Here is a 16,699-nt window from a genome sequence, read left to right on the forward strand (position 1 = left end):
TGCTGATTGTGTCTGCATCCCAACTATCTGAATGTTTCTAGTATGGATTTAATCCTCCTTTTCTGAGTTGGAGCCTTCAAAACACGGTCTTAATAAACGCTTGTAAAATCCATGTATGGACATTGCTGTTACTAGTGTGATGCTGAAGGCTTCCACATGCTCCCCTTTCCTTTTCAGACAGAGACAAATGTGATCCAAGCCCCACAAACCATTGTTGGTTATACTGAACCTTTCTCCTATGGCAAGCAACTCCTGAGTGCAGCATTCCTCTGGCAGCATGCACATTCCAACCCCTTTTCTATTGTAGATGAGTAAGCAGCATGCATGCCAGGACATGATGACTTATGGGAAACACTTCTTAAATGTGAACAAGTTGACATGCAAAATCTGTTGTTTAAGACAATCTATTACAATTAATATAGCAGCAGGGATCATTGACTTGACAGGAATCGTCCTACTGAAGATCTTGGGATGCCAATGTACACTTATATATTGTGTAAGACCCTGTAGTAGAGACAGTTCTAACTATTGATTTATGAATGAGGGCAAGATGAATGGTTTTCTTTTGAAGGAGGATAATAAAAATGCACATTTTAGTACCTGTTAAAATCATTTATGTTGCATCTGGGTTTATAGTTATGCTATAATATTGTAAAGATTGCATACTCTCTTTTTTTAAGCCAGCTAGGATGCTGGGTCTATAGTTGGGAAGACCTGATTTCAAATCCTCATTTGGCTATTTAATTTCTGAACAGCTTTGGTGCTTGTGTTTTGATCGCTCCTGTGTTTCCTAGATGAATATTGTTAATGTATCCTGTAATAACAGATGCCAAAATACAATATTGTGATGCTACCGAGGTGGTATTACACTGGAACCTGGTAATTGATTTGTAAACCACAGTATATTGACTTCTAGATCAATATAAATGTGCTTTGTTATATTTTGCATCAATTTAACTTCTACTCCACAAACTGTTTATAGCACCAGACAAATATACAGCACAGTTAAATTTTAATCCTTAAAATATAACTTGTGAATGGGAAAACCTTTTATATATATAAAGAAAAATATTCCCAACATTTGCAGGTTAATAACAAACTCTTCAGTATGGGTTGGCATTTGGAGGCAGGTGAGGGTACATGTATGAAAACTGCCCTTCGGGTCATTTATTAGTTGTTGATTAGCATAGATATATTTATACTTCACTTGGTAGGTATTTCTAAGTAATTGGGCAACTGATACAAAAGCACATGCATATGCAGGCAATTGAAAAATATTCTTTTAGCTGACTGAAAGCAGCTATGCGGTTCCTTAACATTTGGATAGTATTTTATCAGGCCATTTCTTAATACAACATCAATTTCTAATAGGAGTGAAGCCAGTCTTCATCAATCTTTGTACTATTTTGAAAAACTATCACTGATTTTTAACATTTCATACTTGTTCTTGAAAAGAGTTACTCCAGTGAAAGCCATTGAAATCAATGGCCTTAGATCCTCTGCGGAGGATTGCAGCCAGTTCTAAATCTGATCATGTGTGTCCCTACTTATTATGCAGTGTTGCAATTTTCCTTCTGTCTCAATTGCACAACTAGTAGGAAGTTCTTACCTAATTTAGTTGTAACGCAAAGATCAGATCTTACAAAAGTGTAATTGTATGAATACTGTCTCTCAAACTAAAAGATGGTAAGCAGCTTTCAAGTTATTGTGGAAAAGCTACTACAGAGACCTCTTGGGGGGAGTGAATGTACATTCCCCCCTAATTTCCTATAATGATTTATGGAGAATGTCTTCTTACTATAACTCAAATGTTGAAAGGAAACAATGCTAGATGGATCTCAGTTGTCTCCAGTATTTTCACTGGCCAATATTTCATTACAATACTCTGCCTTATTGATATTTATAGTGAACAAGATGCTTGATAGTGATATAACTATCTCATACTTTAAAGCAGCTCGGTCTTACTCCAAGGATGATAAAGCTTATAGGTGAACTTCCCCCGCCCCCAACCCTACATGAAGGAGCAGAGAATATTCCAAGTTACTGGAGTCCATAGTAAAACTGCCCATAAAAATCAATTATAGAGCAGCATATGGAAGCAGTCGGCTATCTCTCAATGCCCGCATGCCTCCCTAGTGTCAACTTGCCACCTATGGAACAAAAGAAGGAACAGTGGTGACACAGCATCTTCTGCTGTAGTGACAATTGTCACATCCTGTAACTACCACACTCTTGTGGTAGTTCCACAAATGAGCTCCACAAATGAGGCTAATTATTCCATTTTTTAAAAACATACCCTTTTGACAAACAGAACATGTGAAAGGAAGCATGGCCACTTTTTTAAAAATTATATATGTTATTTATAGCCTGCATTTCTCACTGGGACTCAAGGTGGAGTCAACCATATTACTCAAACACCTCCTTTGGAAGAGGAAAGCACATGGCTTCACCAACACAAGAGAAATAATTCCTTGAGGAGCAGGTTTTTTCAGTACCACTGGGCAGGAGAGATTGAAGAGAAAGGCATAGTGCTCTGAAACAGCACTGGTTTAAGATGCCTTGAAGTCCCTGGTTCAGGTCCTGCATATGGTTAGCTACAGTACAACCCCTGAAGGGGTCCCAGACACTAGAAGCCAGTTGAATTGCAGATTGAACCGTCCCTATTACCACATGCCCATTGTGATCCCACAACTGTTAAGTAGCTTGAAATGGTACAGGAAGCAGTTCAGAACAGCTGTCTCTTAAACCAGCAGTTGGGACCTTCATGCAGGTTCCAAAGCCCCTACTTGATGACTCATGAGCCCCTATACAGCTATAGTTTTTGGCTGCCTTTTGAAACAATCTGCTATGTATAGAGCAAAGGTGCCATGCCTCCTAAACTTCTGTTTGCATGCATACTATTTGTTGGGAAAGAATATTCTTCCCTGGTACTAACCCCGGACTTGTTCCTCAGTATAATATACCACCTGGTGCATGGCTTGTGTTTCCTGAACCCAGTTTATCTGGTCTGCTTCCCATGGTCATGATAGCAGTGAGGTCATAACTCAGTGGGCTTTGATTTTAGTTGACGACCAGACCACCGGTTTAGAACAAGAGTACAGGCAAGCAACCACGCAGCAGTGCACTTAGACGCAAAGAGGTCTTAGCCGTCATTAGTCAGCAGGTTGTTTGCATTGTCCTGAATGGGTTCTTTCTTGGATTCTATGTTGGATGATTTCCAGGAAAGAGCAAAAGAAATAAAAGGACAGCAATTAGTTGTTTTCAGCAATCCCAGCAAACAGAAAGTGCACTCAAGTACTCTGTGCATGGTGTGAGCTACAGATTTGAATGAGTGGCTGTACCAAGGGTTCTCCTGGTACAGATAGCTCCTTCCACCCCTTATAGGCTTCTACACAGTGGGTTTTACTTATTGTGAGTCATGGCACAATCATTAGGCCAGTACATGCTCACCTGTTGTGTTGTGTTTGAACTCTGTTGTTTGGGTCACCCCATGGGGTTCTGATCCTGCAAGGAAAGAGGGATCAGGAGTGTTCAGCCTGAAAGAACAATGGTTGGACTCCATGCTAGCACGTTTTCAGTGGGTCTGAACTGTGTCCCATGTGGGAGGCACTGCTGAGGGAGGAAGGGATGCTGAATCAATACCCAGTAAGTACATGATGCATTGGGGGGGGGGGGGGTGCGATTTGCAGCAACTCAAGTTTGAGACAACAAATCTTCCTCCCTTGTCTACCTGTCTGGAATGCAGCATCTTTGTATCCCAAATGGAGGAACCCATGATGAAGTTTGGTGTTTGTATCCTGAGGTTACCTTTAAGGGTTCCAAGCAAAGGAATGTTAACAATATTCTGAAACAGTATTCTCATCCTTGGCTATTTGTACAAACTGCTCTCCTTATGTGCAAAGTGCCCTTTCTCTGCAGTTCCCATCACCAGAGTCTCCCTGTGCATGTTCCCAATGTGCACAAAACCAGAGAATGCAGCCAAATGCCTTATTTTCTAAGAAACAGATGTCCGAGGTGGAGTTCATGGTAATGGTTAGGTGAGCTGTGACTATCCTAAACTGCTCCATGGCGATGTAGGCATGGCGAGAGGAAGATTGGTGTAGTGGGGGGGGCTTTATTTTAACTTTAATTGAGCTTAGTATTACTTATGGCTGCTCTTTTTATGGTATATTATTTTGTGAGGGGCTAGGGACTCCAATGAAGTCCCACTCCTCACCTGGTGCTATCCATTTCTGCCCCCTTTGTCAGAACAGCACTACTTTGGCTTACATTGTTCTCCTCTCCTCCATTTTATCTTTACACCAGTCCTGTGAAGTAGATTAGGCTGAATGTGTGGGACAAGCCCAAGGTCATCTAGCAAGCTTGCATGACAGATTTGAACCTGGGTCTCCCTGATTCTAATTTGACACTCTAATCACTCTACCATAAATGCACATTTACTCTATTACATTCAGTTGGTTTTCCAGGAAAACATGAGTAGTATCTTTGGTACAGAGAACATTATTAAAAATTACCCAAATAAATATAGTCAGGGATTGAATATCCTCTTCCAAGCCATTAAACTGAAGATGTAGTATGCTATAAAGATAAAGTGGCAGTTTGTGTCTTTGATTTTGAAGTTTTTTTCAAAACAAAATTCCAAACTCAGTTATTATAATAGGGATATCACGTGGGGTTGCTATAATCAAAAGACAGAAACTGCTCTAATCCAGAGGAGTCAGCCATGTTAGTCTGTAGTAACAAAATAGGAAAGAGTCCAGTAGCACCTTTAAGACAAACCAACTTTACTGTAGCGTAAGCTTTCGAGAACCACAGATGCATCCAGGGTGGATTTGATTTAAATCAAACTGATTTAAATCACGATTTAAATCACGATTTAAATCACTAGTCAGTAAGGCTTGATTTAAATCATAGTTTTCTACATAAAGACTAATTCTTGCTGGTATAACTTTAATATGCAAGTAGATGCCTGCCTTACCGATAGGTATTCCCAAACTGGGTCTCTTTTACAGCCTGCTGCCATTATAGGTTTTTTCCTCCAAGGAAAGAATGTGATAAACCTCAGGTCATACACACAAAAGATCCAAAGACTTGTGCAGTATTGTGCTCAAAAAGTTTCACTTTCATTTTGTACTGCTTGCCCCTCCCTCCTCACACTTAGTTTCTTCTTGTGCAGATCTATTCCACTCCAAACAATCAGAAAAATATTGTTTCTATTCACTGAACTTCTTGAAACTTAGCACTGGAGGGGTTGATTCTGTCTTCATAGGTTTGTAGAACAATAGGATTAAGGTCTTTTTCTCAACTCTGTTCATGTTATAACATTTTTGCTGTGAAGAAGAGGCATGTGATCTCTGCTGAGCTGACACAAATTCAGTTTTGAGAACTGCAAAACCAAGCATATAATATCTTGTAGGCAGTATCTTGATTGGGCCAGCACTGCCAGTTGAAAGTGATTTAAAAGGGCCGTGAGGGCCTGACCTTGATTGGGCCCATACTGCAGCAGGCTGAAGGGCTCTTGCCCCCACTCCACTGTGTCTTAAATGCCAAAACAGCCACCCTCCTATTCTTATTTTTATAAGAACTCTTGAGCAGACTTTGCAAAAGTTACAGCATTGAGCTTTTGAGCTGACTAGCAGCAATTGAGCTCCATTTTAATCAAACACATACTATAAGATACGGAGATCCAGAATTAGTCTATCGTTGCTTCTACATGGATGCTTATTTCTACCTTTGCTTCTCAACTAGGGCACTGTTTGGGGGAGCATAAGCCCCTACTCTGCCACCGTGGAGAAAAACACTCTGAAAATGGCAGCTGATGGAAGGAGCACACATCACCTGTGCATTCACAGTGGCAGTGAATGTCAGATGGAGAATCTTCACCACATAAAAGCAGTGTATATTATAATATGTGTTTCTTAAAAAGAAGAAAATGGAAATGTAGCTGTGTATTCTGTTCTAACAGGGAAAACCTTCATGACCCAGATGCCAATCTACATAAAAAGTGAGATTGGAAGGCCATTTCGCTGGGATCTCTTGAACTGAACTGCAGTATTTGTGGTTCAGTTCCTGTACGGTGCGTGGAACATTAGGTACTAACTATTCTCTTTAAGACTGACCAGGAAGAGAAGTACAGAGCAATAAAATCAACCTAAGTCATTCATGGTTCCATCCTAAGCAGAGTAGCATCTTTTAAAGTTCATTGAAGTCAGTGCTATTTGAAATGTATAACTGCTTAGGATAAGACTGTTGGGGAGCAAGCCTAAGCAGATTTACTCAGAAGTAAATAATATTTTATTTATTGGGGCTTACTTCTAGGGAAGTGTTCTGAGGATTGCAGCTTTAGAACTCTGAAGTTGCTAACAAGGTAGCATGGTTCATTGTGAAGACACTAACAATTTTGTTCAGATCTCTGTGTGCTTATGGTGGTGGTAATGCTATGCTCTCTCTAGGGTTGCCAGCTCCAAGTTGGGAAATTCCTGGAGATCTAGGGGGTGAAACCTGGAGAAACAGGGGTTTGGGGAGGGAAAGGATCTTGGCATGGCATAATTCCATAGAGTCCACTCCCCAAAGTAGCCATTTTCTCCAGGTGAACTGGTCTCGGTGGCCTGGAGACCAGTTGTAATTCCGGGAGATCTTCAGCCACTACCTGGAGGCTGGCAACCCTAGTTCTCTCTGTTTCAGCAAGCTACTGTTTAACATACCAAACTGTTAGGACCAAGTGATCTAAGCAATTAATGGGAAATGGAACCAAACCCAGTTTGTTAGCTTGAAATCTATTTAATAACATCATTAAACTCCTCCAACTTGATTTTCTAAAAATGGCTGATACACATTGGTGAAGCCAAGTTCTGGAAAACAGTAGCAAAAGTAGGGTTACCAGTCAGCTGCTGGGGGTGGGGGATCCCCCACTCCCACCCTTTGCTCCCTGCTTCTGCTTATCTGGCCAGTGGCGGGGGGGGGGGGGAGGCAGGAGATGCGCCTCTCTGGACACACTCATGAGTTTAAAAATCTTTCAGTGCTTTGGACAGAGGTGATATGTAAGCATAATTAATCACTCTGCTATCTCTGTGTATATTTATGATACTACTTTACACTTATTTGTGTGAGCGTAGGTATGTACATTTGCTTGTTTGCCTGCTTTTTCTTTTTAAGTGGAAGATACTTAATGTATTTATTTATTAAAATAATTCTATGCCACCTCTTCGGAGTCCTCCTCAAGGCAGCTTACAATTAAAAACCACAGTATAAAACACAAGCCATTAGACATAAGTACTGCAGCGTAAAAAGTGTCCATAAACAGAGCAGATCATTAAAAATCTGACAAGATAAAGCCCCTAATTAAAAGCCTAATTAAAAATATGTGGTTTAGCCTGTCACCTAAAATAAAGTAAAGTAGGCACCAGGCAAGCCTGAAGAGGGGGAGGGTGCTCCAAAGGCAAGGTGCCACCACAGAAAATGCCTTGTCTAGTTGTCACATACCTCACTTCTGAAGGTGGGGGCATAGAGAGCAGAGCTTCAGGGGTGGGTTTTAACTGGCAGTCTAGATAGTATGGGAGGAAATAGTCATTCAGGTACCCTGGCCCCAAGCCATTTAGCACCTTAAAGGTAAGAACCAGCACTTTGAATTGTTCCTGGAGACAGATGGGTAGCCATTTAGAAGCAGTTTATTTTGAATTGTAAGCTTATATGCTGTTTTTGTGAACTAGTTACCCTGGACGTCTCAGTGCACAGGGGAAGGGCCAGAAGGAAAAAACATGTTTTAAAGTACTGCTTGCATTGTGTGTGGCCTGATCCTGAGTGGACATATAATCCTTGTATGTTATGTGATGTCAAGTCGACTCCGACCAATGGCAACCCTATGAGGAAAGGCCACCAAAATCTCCTATCATTAACAGACTTGCTCAGATCCTGCAAACTGGAGGACGTGGCTTTTATTGAGTCACGCCGTCTCGTTTTAGGTCTTCCTCTTTTCCTACTGCCTTCCGCTTTTCCTAACCTTATTGACTTTTCCAGAGAATGTCTTCTCAGTTTTGTCATTTTAGCTTCTTGGGACAGGTCAGGCTTGACTTGATCTATTACCCACTTATTTGTCTTTTTGGCTGTCCATGGTTTCTGCAAAATTATTGTCCAGCACCACATATAATCCTTAAAAGTAAAATATTTCTAGGTTGTTTGTATAGACTACAGCCAGCCTTTCTATGGAATGTATCAGACTTTCTGCTAATACACTGTTATATGTGTGTATTTGTGTGTGTGAGGGAGTGTGTGTGTATGGCGACAGCATAGGTAACCATGTTTTGTGGTCTGGAAAGCTTTATCTAATTGTTTGCAAACTTAAGCTAGTACAAATACCTGTCAACTGTATCAGGTAGATTTGGTGACTTGAGCAAATATAAAACTGGCAAACATTAACTTTTTAATTTTATTTTACTATCAACTTCATCTGTATCTCTGTGTTAAGTTCTGTTCAGTAGTCTAGAGAACTGGTACAGCAAAAAGCTCACTTAGAACCAGTTTGAAGTGAGAATTTTTGTAGACTCTTAGTTTAACAATAAAATATAAATATCTGTACTTCAGATATTGTTCCAAGAGTTTATCTGTTTTGCTATCTGTAGATTTCTTCAAAATGGCAAAGGGTACAACAGTGATATTCATGAACACATAAAGCTGCCAGAGAGGCTTGCCATCCCCCCACCTCCCCACCTGCTGTCCCCAGCCCCGCTCACTTGGCCCCTGCAGTAAGAAGCACCGGGGGGGGGGGGAGAGTATGAGCACATGATACCCTGGTCCCTGTCAACGCTACTGCCAGATCATTAATCTATGTTTTAAATAAATTCAGAACTTTGGCTCATGCTTTTGAATGAAGTATTCATGAACCCATGAAGCTGCCTTCTCCTGACTCAGACATTTGGCCTAGCAAGGACATTATTGTCTACTCTCACTACCAGCAGCTTTCCAGGGTTTCAGGTATACTTTTCAATCCAGTATTTAAAGAACTACAAAACTATTTGAGCATGTCTTTAGACTACTTTGCATTTGTATTACTGTAAGAGCAGCCCTTCCACTACTTGGCAGGGGTATTTTGAAAGCAACCTGCAATATGGCATGGTAGTGTGTTCAAACAAAAAAGTGAAAAATGTGACTGGGCCAGTCCCAAAGTTTTGGGTGCCACTGGATAGGCTTACCAACTCCAAGTGGGGAAATTCCTAGAGATCTGGTGTGGAGCCTGGGGAGGATGAGGTTTGGAGAGTGGAGGAACCTCAGCAGTGAGCAACTGAAACTCCAGAAGTCCTCTAGACTAGAGATGGGCACGATCCACATTACGAACGAAAAAACCCCACGATAATGGCGATCGCGCAATCGTGACCTGGTGGATCGTGATCGGCCACGGCCAACGATGCAGCAATCGAAAGGGGCCTGGATCGGAGCGTCCGGGCTCAGATCGGGGATCCAGACACTCAGGCGCCAGCAATCTATTCCCCTGGCAATGGAGCCAGGAGAATGCCTGAGCTCTGTTTGCCTTCATTCTGTCGCCCTGGAAACCCGAACGGAAGCCCAGCTTTCCTTGATCAGCAGGGCTTCCTTCCAACCATGGAGCAGCAAAGCAGTCACAAGTTGGGAGAAGACACCCAGGGGAGGGAGGGGGAAGGGAGTGTTCTGTAGCCATGGGCACTCCAATCTCATCCCTGCAAACCCTGATAGGCAGCTCTGACAGCCAAACACAGACAGCCAAACACAAACACAGATGCCGCCGGCATCACCCACCGTTCCTGTATCTCTGGGAACAGCGGGGTGCCCCTCCGCTTTTGCATCCACGATCCACGGATTGGGAACGGAAGATGCTCGGTGTGGGTCGTTAATTCGGGATCATCGCTGGCGCCGATCCACGATCAGCTTGATCATTAATATTTTTTGGATCGTGCTCATCTCTACTCCAGACCCCACCTAAAGGTTGGCAACCCTAACACCAAAGTAGTCTGCCGAAAGCTTCCATCTTTAACTTTCAAAAAGCCAATGGTAGAGCAAATAGGCTCTGTGTCACAGAAGTGTGTAAGAGAGGTGTCTGCAAAAATATTTAACACTAAGTCACTGTACACAGAAAAATAATCATGCAGGAGTTTGTAAAGGTGAAGTAATTTATCTAGAGATGTTAAAATGTTTCAGGGAACTGGTTCAAATTTAAATAATTAAATTTTACTGAGCATTATAAAAAGATAACTATTTTCTGCATCATACAAGCATTCATGTCTCTTATGACCTTTCATAAAGGTCTCCTGCTTTGCTTGTAGAAAGAAGGATAGCAATGGTGAGGAAATGAATCCTACACTTGAAGGTTGTCCTCTTCAACAGCTTGGGAACTAATGGGGCCTGGCTGAGAACAGAAGCCAGTTTTTGTGCATGAATTGAATGGAAACTTGAAAACAGGTGTCTGGAACATCATATAACGTATGGCTTAATATACTCTGGATGCCATTGTGCTACAACATTTCTACTCACATGTCTGAAATGGATATTGAACAGGCCGTTTGAAACAAGAACATGGTCTTGTTCTCTTTTGATCACTTGAGTTGTGTTTGCTTTTGGTGGAAAGAGTTTCACAGTCGTTTGTAGGCTATTTAATATTTGGGTTTTTTTTTCTTTGCTTTGCCTAGCTGACTGAGAGGGCAAGACAGAACCTGCGTATGCAGGAGAACAGAGAAAATTCTGAGATAGGTTAGTTTAGTGATCAGGAGTTAACTATATAAACTAGCTAGAGAACAGGAAAGAGTTCAAGCTGCCTTTCATTGGTCTGTCTTACTTTGAGGATTTGGTTTTGTTACGAAGTCATTTCTGCACCGGAAGCTTGAGGTTGCAAATACTACACAAAATCTTTAGCCATTTCTACTAATATATATAAGGGTTTTTAAATCTCTGAACTACTGGAGCTGGTGATTCTGTATGTGTCTGTATGTGGGGTCATTATGCAGTAGAAACTCTGGGAGAGAAATCTTGCAGTTAAGTACCTCATCAGCTTCCTGGGCTCCAAAATCCAGCTCTAAGCCCTCAGAGTAGTTGCGTGGGGAAAGTAAAGAATGATCGTGACATCTGTGGGCACGTCATCCCTGGGATGCCCCAAAGCAGCTTAATAATTAAACATTGGCAAGGACTCTTCATTTGTATGGTACTTTTATCTGAATATCTTTTATCTGCAGCTTGGGAGATTTTATAAGATGCAGTTGTTATGCCTGCAACCTGAAATATGGACGCTGTATATTTACCCCCCCACACACAAACCAGCATTTATTTCTGCATTGAAGACCAAATAGTGGCTTATAGTTGCTCAACCCATAGTTTGAAATGGTTTCACTTAAAAAGAGAATAAAATAACATTCCTAACTGTGTATCCACAAGTAAGTAGCAATGCTGCAACTCACATGAGTTGCTTCATAATCACTAAGTGCAAATATGTCACTGATTTATCCACTGATTGCAGTAACTGATCAGGGAGCCATTCATTGTAGTTTGCTGGTGGGGGATGGCTGCACATCAGCACTTACACAGTTTTCAGGCATGCATGCTGTTTCTTACATCGTGATGTCGCTATTACACAAACATCATTATTTTCTTTTCACTCATGTTTAAATCTGTTGTCCAAAATGAATTAGTTTTAAAGTAGTTTCAATTTTTCATTATTTTCGTTAATGAATTCTGCCAGCATTAATGAGTTCACCAGCAGGATTTTATTGCTTACCACTTAGCTGTTTTGCAAAGGAATTCAGCAGAGCAGTCACAGTAACCCTGAAAACCAGGAATGGATTTAAAAGAATAGAGAGATGAGTTTAATATGGTCTCTGCAAGTAGAATGAGATTGGGTCTTTCAACTGAATAGTTCTGCTTATAGGCGGACCAGAAGGCCAAAACACTCCTGGAAAAATCCCAGCCACGATCCCATCTTCCTTGGTTGGAAAAAGGGCAATAAGACACTAACCCTCCACCTACTAGGTCATATCAACTAGTTAGTTTTCTCTCTCTGTGTTGTACTTTTCTACATGTAATATTTATTTATTTATTTACATTATTTATAGTCTGCCCTTTTCACTGAGATTCAAGGTAGATTACACAGTATGGAGGTAGGGGATCCCCCACTTCCACCCTCTGCTTCCACCACCACTCACCTGGCAGGGAGTGTGGAATCGCAGGGGAATAGGCCTCCCGGGTGTGCTCCCGCTGTGGTGTGACAACATAGTGTGTAGTATTTGCAACCACAACCTTTCTGCACAGAAATGACTTCCTAACAGAACCAAATCCTCAAAGTAAGACAGGCTGATCATTCCGGAAAGACAGCTTGAACTCCATTCTGATCGCTAGCTAGTTTATATACTTAGCCCCTGATTAGTAAACTAACCTATTCTAGAACTTCCTCAGTTTTCCTGCATACGCAAATTCTGTCTTGCTGCCCTCTCAATCCGCCAGGCAAAGCAAAGAAGCAAAAAAGACAAATATTAAATAGCCTACAAAGGATTGTGAAACTGTTTCCATAAAAAGCAAATGTAACTCAAGTGATCAAAAGAGAATATTCCTGTTTCAAACAGCCTGATCAATACCCATTTCAGACATAATGACATATAACACAGAAATGTTATAGTATAATGGCTATAACGTTTGGGGCCCAAATCAGCCCACTGCAAAGTGTGCTTGCACTCCTAGCCCCTGTTCGATGACATCACTTCCCAGAAGTGACATCATTGTGTCATCCTGTGAACACGTACGCATGCAGTCATTGAAAAAGGTGAGTGCCAGGCATGCCCCTCCCCCTTGCTGGAAGGGTAAGAGGACCTGGCAATCCTACGGGGGGAGGCAATCTCCCGGGGATTTGCCCTGCTGTCTGCTGATTGGTAGGAGGTGACAACCCGGGAAAGTGTGCACTGGGCATGCTCCTGGTAGAATGTGATGACATCACTTCCTGCAATGAGGTCATTGCGCCAGCTGTAGGCATGTTCCCACTCTTGGTTGGGGCCAAATTTTGCTAAATTTGCCCCATGCAAAGCAAGGGGGCACTCCTGTGGCCACCATGATGCCATTGCTTTCTGGAAGTGATGTTATCATGCAAACGCTGGGAGTGTGTGAAAGGGTCCCCCCGCTCCTGCTGTGCCTGGCAACCATAGTGGCAGCATGTGGAAGGCTTGTGAGGGGGTGATCGCCATAAAGTGTTGAAGGAGCAGTGGAATTCAAAGGTGTTCTTGAGGTAAACACTTGAGGTAAATACCTTGGTGTGTGTGTGAGTACACAGTTGGTCTAAAGAACTCATAACTAATAAGAGTGAACGTCTAAAGATGTCATAGGGCCAACTGCCTGATTTGTAGTGGCTTTCCTGAGTTTGAGGGAAATTGCGCAACCTGGCAATTGGAGATGGAACTGGGACTGAACCTGGATCCTTCTCCACTCAAAACATGCGCTCTGCTACCAAGGTATGACCCTTCCCTAAGAATGATGTTTCTCTTAATTAACAGAAATGTAGCTTGTGCAGAGGCCTGTGAAAAATACAAGTACAGAAAAACTGGAACAACTTGTTGGTGCAGGTTTTTCATGTGTTATAAAGCTCTTCAAGTGCTGCCTTGCACAATTTTTTAGAAAATATGTTCCATTCTTATTCACACCAGTATTCCCAGAAACCCACCTGGTAGAAATTAACATCATGGGCTGCAGCTGAAATGCAGATGTTTTTGAGCTCAGTTCCTTTAGTCTCTAGAATTGCATGAGCAAGTTCATTCTTAAGCAATAATTGCTAATGGCTAACATGGGGCTGCTGCTCAGTAGAAGAGCATGTGCATCCTTTGCATACAGAAAGTTCCAGATTCAGTTGATGATATGGCTGCCACATCCCCCGGTGGGGGCAGGGGATCCCCTGCTCCCAGCCTCTGCCCCGGCTGCCACTCATCTGGCTGTCGGGGAGGGTGTGTGTGCAAAAGGCCTTGGGGAACAGGCCTGGGAAGCAAAAAAACCTCCTAGGCCAGCGACCACAATGGCATCAACATCATTGCACCCAGCGGTGGGCATGCTCCTGGGCTTCACAGGGGCAAAGTTGCCAGGAGTGGGCACACAGGAGGAACAGAAAGGTAAGTGCCAAGTCAACCTCCCCTCCTGCTGGGAGGGTAAGGGGACCTGGCAACCCTAGTTGCTGCCAGCTATTATTAACTTTTTGCATTTATGCAGTACCTCAGTGAAATACAGCTTTAAAAACTAATATTAATAATTATCGGCTTGGTCTTCAAACAGGATTTTGTTGCAGTTTGTGGCCTTGTTGCTGTGGGACAGCAAAAACTCTGCACCTGTAGGCAGTAGCTTCAGAGATGCCAATTTTTGTGTGCGGGACAAATCATGACCACCTCAAAGGAAGAACATGTCCTCAGGATATTTTATAGTCCACTGAATTAGCCTCCATTGTAACTTTTTATGGCGGCTTCACCTATTTACATGCATCACTCCTTTGAAAACAGTTGTTTTGAAGTGAAGGAAAATAGTAATTTTTGTGTGTAGCACTGTGTGCTTGGTACTTTAGTGACTAGAAGACTGGTGCTTGACTTTAGGATTTTTCAATCTAAAAATTGACATAAAGGAGACATCAAAGAGAGGGATAAATGGAGGCAGGGATAAACAGGAGATTAAATTTTAATTCCAATTGCATTGCACAGACTTAAATTCGAGGGGGGGGACTAAGCGGTAAGGTTGCCAACCTCCAGGTGGTGGCTGGAGGTCTCACAGAATTATAACATCTTCAGGCCACAGAGATCACCTGGAGAAAATGGGAAAGTTGGAGGGTGAACTCTATGGCATTGTATCCTACTGAGGTCCCTCCCCTCCTCAAATCCTGCCCTCTCCAGGCTCCTTCCCCCAAATCTCCAGGAATTTTCCAAATTGGTGCTGGCAACTCTACTAAGGGGTTGTCAAACACGTTTCATGAAAAGGAGGAATTTGAAGGTGAGAGAGAGGATTAGGATTGCCATGCACCCCACCTGAAATGCAGGAGTTGGGAGTGCCAGGTGGGGATGGAGCACAGATCCTCTTCTGCACATGAGAGTTCCGCAGGCCCCTGAAGATGTCACTTCTGGTTAAAACAAAGCTATAACATCTCAGCAGGCCCAGAATAGTGTTTTGCTGTGTTTTAGGTCAATTTTTAGAGAACCAGTTCCGCTGAGATGCCATAACTTCCTGTTTAAACAAGGAGTGAAATCATCAGGACTGGTGGAGCATGCACATAACACACTTCAGCCTCCCACCTTCCCTCCTGCTAGCCAGGTGAGCATTAATAGGCAGTGGAGGGGCAGCAGGGGATTCCCTGGCAGTCCTAGAGAGGATGCATCACACATATATTCTGGAAGGCAGTTCAAGGCATAAGGGCCACCAAGAGAGATGGAACTGCTTAAGTGGCCAAGAGAACTACAGATAGATAAAAAGGTGGAGCTGGAAGACTGAAGATTATGGGCAAGGATCAGAGATGTGAAGATTGGGAAATTGAAAGAAAAGAAGGGGTGGGGACAACTAGAGTTACCAACTCCACATTGGGAAGTTCCTGGTGGTCTCAAGGTGGGGCTTGTAGGGAGGAGAGAGACCTCAGCAGGGAATAGTGCCAGGGAGTCCACCCTCCAGAGCAGCTATTTTCTCCAGAGGAATTGATCTCTGTATTATGGAGATCAGCTGAAATTCCAGAAGATCTTCAGGCCCCACCTAGAAGTTGGCAACACTGGGTACACATTTCCTATTTGAAGAGTTGGAAAAAATGGGAACATTGAAAAAAATTGCTGTTTTGGAATGACTGTTTTTTAAATAGAAGATTGTACTCAAAAGGTATGTTGTTGTTGTTGTTGTTATTAATGACGACATTTCTAACCTGCCCTTCCCACAAGCGGGCTCAGGGTGAGGTACAACAATTATAAAATACTTTTTCAATAAATATTGGGAAAGATTAAGTTTTTGTGCACTCTCTATTCTAAGAACTCTTGTAGCGAAACTCTGATTAAGATATGTTTTGCTTACTCTGTATTTTAGTAACTTCTGTAGTGGAAAATCTTACTGTTCCTTTGACCCTGTTATCCCCCCCTCTTCTTTCTGTACCCCTCTTTATTCTGAAAAAAACCCAATTATAAAATACAATATAAAACAACAATTCACATCAAAATCAGTACTTAAATAACATTTAACTGTATCAAGACGGGGTCAGCTCTAATTTCCTGCCCATCCACATACAAATACAAAAGGAGGGAGGAGGATGGATAGATTACTGCAACCCATATATGGGTTAGTCAACAAGTGGGCACTGCATAGCCCCATGCTATGTGGGAGGCTCAGTAAGGATCTAATACTGGCCTTGACCATATGCCTGGTGGAACATCTCCATCTTACAGGCCCGTCGAAATGATATAAAATCCTGATGGGCCTGGGTGTCCTCAGACAGAGAGTTCCACCAGGTTGGAGCCAAGACCAAAAAGGCCCTAGTTCTGGTTGAGGCCAACCAAGCCTCCCTGGGACCAGGGACCTCCAGCAGATGTTTTCCAGCTGATCAAAGCATTCTCCGGGGTACGTATAGGGAGAGGCGGTCCCTCAGGTATGCTGGACCCGGTCCATTTAGGGCTTTATAGGTCAAAACCAGCACCTTGAGCTGGACCCAGAATTCCACGGGAAGCCAGTGAAGCTGCTGCAGGATTGGTGTAATATATGA

General features: G+C 42.6%; 1 protein-coding gene across 2 annotated transcripts in view; it reads left to right on the forward strand.

The window, feature by feature from the left end:
- Positions 1 to 16,699, forward strand: part of TNFAIP8 (TNF alpha induced protein 8) — an 85,746-nt gene that overhangs the window by 46,773 nt on the left and 22,274 nt on the right. The gene's annotated exons all lie outside the window — the stretch shown is intronic.

This window comes from Eublepharis macularius, chromosome 8 (assembly GCF_028583425.1).
Source record: "Eublepharis macularius isolate TG4126 chromosome 8, MPM_Emac_v1.0, whole genome shotgun sequence".
In the NCBI taxonomy this organism is placed as follows: Eukaryota; Metazoa; Chordata; class Lepidosauria; order Squamata; family Eublepharidae; genus Eublepharis; species Eublepharis macularius.